General features: G+C 45.3%; 1 pseudogene; it reads right to left on the bottom strand.

Moving 5' to 3' along the window:
- Positions 1-524: 524 nt before the first annotated feature.
- On the bottom strand, positions 525-2,956 carry LOC117854679 (LEAF RUST 10 DISEASE-RESISTANCE LOCUS RECEPTOR-LIKE PROTEIN KINASE-like 2.5; annotated as a pseudogene).
- Between the last annotated feature and the right edge of the window lie 1,370 nt (positions 2,957-4,326).

Raw genomic sequence — 4,326 nt, 5'->3', positions numbered from 1 at the left:
CGTCGCCGCGAAGATGCAATGGGGACATAAAGCAGGAACTGTCGTCCTACACGTTTAGTGGAACGTCTGGAAGGAACGAAATTGGCAGATTTTCAATGCGCTGAGTCTTGATCGGCAGCTTGTGGTCTAGCACACAAATGAAGACAGTGAGATACTGAGATGCACAAGCTAGCGACCCAGGAGATCGGAGTATGTTTTCCTTTCTGCTGCTTCAGTAGCTATACGTACTGTGTTGCAGTATATCGTCGATTTCTGGAGCTTTTGAATCGGCTACTATAGTAGCAGGTGTGCTCTGTTTCTTTTTCTGCCCTTAAACTTAAGACAAGCTGTGCTCCAAGCATTTCTGCTTTTCTATGTATATTTTCTTAACACTTCCTGTTTTTTTCGAGGAATTCTACGGTAGGCAATCGCCGACCTCAACATTGTCATTAAGAGGGGATGAGGCACATCGTTCCAAGTTTTTTTTTCCCTGAACATTTCATTTCACGTTCAAGAAAACAACATTTGAATGTACATCTCACAATTTAACCATAAAAGGGGGGAAATACAAAAAAATTAGCATTGCGACCCTGAAAAGTTAAATATATCCACCGGAAATTAAAAACGTGAAGAGAACTAAATCATTTTGATTGATGTCATGTTTATGCCATGACAACTATATCATCACGAAGACATCGAAACCATGACTGTTGTAATGGATGAAGCATTTGTCGACTGAAATGGGGAGTAGAGGAATGGCTTGGATGGCATCTCCAATTCGCTGGCGCTCCTCTCCAACATCTCTATAACTCTGCTCATGGAGGGGCGGTTCTCAGGTGCCATTTGTATGCATCTCAAGCCAACCGAGGTCAATTTTCTTGCAATCTCCTCAGTTCCATGTGCAACTCGGCAACTTTGGATATCCTTTACTAGATGATTATAAAGCCAATGTGGGAAGAATGTTTCGCTGGAGTTGTCTGCAAGTTCCTTCAGATTGGTTTTCCCTCTAACCATTTCTAGGAGCATCATTCCATAACTATAAACGTCTGACTTTGTCGAGACGGCCCCAAAAGCCCTAGAGAACACTTCTGGTGCAATGAAACCAATAGTCCCTCTTGCTTCTGCTGTCGAAAGGATGCTTCCATTGAGGTGGCATAGCTTTGCCAAACCGAAGTCTGCAATTTTCGGACAGAACTCGTTATCTAGAAGTATATTGTGAGGTTTGGTATCAAAATGGATTATGCGAGTGTTGCACCCTTGGTGTAAGTACTCCAATCCTCGTGGGATACCAATAGAAATTTTGAGCAACATTTCCCATTCAATAGTTAGCTCTGAATAAATATACTTCTCCAAAGAACCATTGGGCATGTACTCGTAGACAAGCGCCTGCTTCGATCCTTCTAAACAAAAGCCTTACAAAATCCTCTCCATTGCCTTTGGAAACTTTCAAGAGCTTCACAGCAACCATCCGGCCATCTTGAAGGCTTCCCTTGAAAACTATTCCATAACCTCCTTCTCCTAGCTTTTCCTTGAAAGATTTGGTTATTTTCTTGAGCTCAGAGTATATGTACCTTTGTGGAGCAAGAGATCCACACCTTCTTAGTGCTTCTTCTTCATTTGATCTGACGGTGGAGTGCGATCGCCAGACACCTGATCTGAACTTTTGTTTCTGACGGTACATCAGCCAAGCCAGACAGATGAAAGCGAGGCTAGCCACGATAGACAGCGACACTGAAAATATATTTTGTTCATCAAAATTTGAGTAACTGATCATGGAAGCAAATTGATTATATCCATTTGCCTAAACTATATAGTAAATATATTTATGGAGCAGGATGCTTAGTTGCTTACCAATCAAAGTTAACTTGCGCTTACGCTTACTATCTGCATGAAATATTTAAAGAAAGTCATGTTAAATAAAATATTTTTTGAAGGAAAGTTAAATAAAATAAGATTATGAAGCAGCTATGAAATATGAATACCTACAATTGCAAGATCACTACTGTTTAATTCTTAGCTTACCACATGTCGATGTCCGCAAGCTGCCGTCCGTGCAAAGCCACGCGAACGCCGCCGTGTTGGCGTCGTACCGGCACCGGTCGCCGCTGGCTCTGCAGGCGTTGCAGTCACCGACGGGTTTCCACTCCAGCCGGAACCCAGCCCTTATGAGCCGTCTGTAACTGGCAGCCGTCGCGCCTTCAGCCTCCTACCCGAGCACCGGGAACACGGCGAGCTCGCAGCGCCCGTCGTTCGCCGGTGGCGCGCCCGTGCCATAACCTCCCCCAAGGTACGCGAACTTGGGGGTCGTGGTGGTGGCGTTGAAGTTAGTGACGGGGACCGTGCCTGGCGGCGGCAGCGTCCCGCCGCACTTGGACATGACGTAGAGCTCCCTGTTGCTGGGGCTGATCGTAAACCTGTCCGTGATCTCGAAGGCAGAGGACACGTTGAAGATGACGGTGCAGGCGGCGGCGTCGGCGACGAGGACGTGAACGGCGACGAGGGAGCGGCTGCCGTAGTTGATGCCGAGGACCCTCATGTAGGACTTGCATGCGCAGGAACGCGCCGGCCGCGGAGTTGTTGCACGTGAGCTGGTATGCCGGCGGGCCGCAGGAGCCAGGAGGGCGTAGTGTCCCGGCCGGCCAGCGAGAACGGGTAGGTGATGGTCAGGTTGCCACATGTCACCGGCGGGCAATCGGAGTCTGTGGCGGTGGCGTTGATGGCGCCGGTGCTCAGCTGCAGCAAGGAGGCCAAGATGATTGCTAACAGAAGCAACGCGGGATGCATTGATGTACCTTGGATTTTTCTGCTTTCCATCAAAAATTTTGACGAGGGGAGGTTTTTAAAGACTGTTGGAAGTTAGGACTTTTCTCATCAGATTGAACTACGGTACTTATATGACAAAAACGTCGTTACCCTATATCAGTCTTCTGTAATTGCATTTTAGATTATCAGTTGCCACAGTTCAGATCCGTCTCAAGCCAGATTAGGATTTATCATTTATACCGGTGACTCAGAGTAATATGGATGACGAATCCTTAAAGCGCTAATAATCTTATGAGCGGCAAATGTATCAAATCTAAAATATAATGCGTCATCTGAATCACTTCTGAATATTGAATTTTGCTTGCCAAACAACCGGTTCAATATCTGTTTTTATCGTGCCATGGCCGATGCAAGCCTATTCTTGGCGCCATTCAGGAGCAACATGCCGTTCATTCCTCTGAGTTTTAAGGTGAGTCTTGTGGTAATAGCCGCCGTCTCAATAGATTTTTCGCCAGGCAGAACAGGCGTGCGTATGGAAAACGATAATTGCATGCCGAGCCTCTCGTGACGCTGGCGTTTCCACGAAAGAGTTTTGGAGCTTAACGAAAGACTATTTTTATAGTGAACAAACAGAGAACTGCAGCATTTTGCCGGTATTGACTCTAGAGCCTTTATTACGGTCAGAGGAGAGGACTAACGTCTAACGCTGCATGCACCATACAATCTGTCGTCCAGGTGTCCAATTTCTGGAAACAAACACGTTGGCAGCTCATCAAGTTGTGTTATTTATCAGAACGTGCAGATTGCAGACTAGCCAGATGTACGAGGAATTTCTCTGGCAAATAGAGTTGAGTTTTTGGATTGGGAGCTGCGGTGGCACCGGAGTTGCAGAAGAAAGGGCGAACCGTAAGATCATCTTCAGCAGTTCTCCAATAAATATTTATTATTTTTAGAAGAGTTGCTTTTGCAGTTCCCCAATAATATCATCCCAATCCAACTACTGTATTGGGAGAGTCACAACTCCGGAGAGTGGGGTGAGTTATTGGTTTGTCCTAATAATTATTAGGATAAGGAAAAGGTAGAGAGGATCTCCTATAGCATTAGTTTTTTATAAACACTTCCAATACGGTAGTTGGATTGGAGAAAGAGAAACGACTGGAGATGCTCTAAGGAGATAGTCGATGACGGTGGTGGAAGATTGAGGTGGGGCAAGGCGGGATGGCAGTGGCATCACCGATCGAGTGGTGGTGGACAACCAACGGGTGAAATTGGTAGTGAAGGGTGGTCAACCAACAACATCAATATAGCACACGGGATGAGAAGGCGGTGGGTGGCAAAATCGTCGATGATATATCCATGGTTGAGCGTGAATGTGGCATCCTTGTATACTTGAGTATGACATGCATTGGGATTAGTTTTATACTAGTCCATCAACCCGTGCTCCCGCATGGGCTAATATTTTTAAAAATTGTTGTATTTAAAAATTATTTAGAAATTAAACTTCTAGCAAATAATCAAAATTGTTTATCTACTACTCTCTCATTTTTTCAATAGTTCAACATAATACTCATTACTTATCTTTGT

Source organism: Setaria viridis, chromosome 5 (genome assembly GCF_005286985.2).
Source record: "Setaria viridis chromosome 5, Setaria_viridis_v4.0, whole genome shotgun sequence".
Lineage (NCBI taxonomy): Eukaryota > Viridiplantae > Streptophyta > Magnoliopsida > Poales > Poaceae > Setaria > Setaria viridis.
This window is presented reverse-complemented; position numbering and strand designations above follow the sequence as displayed.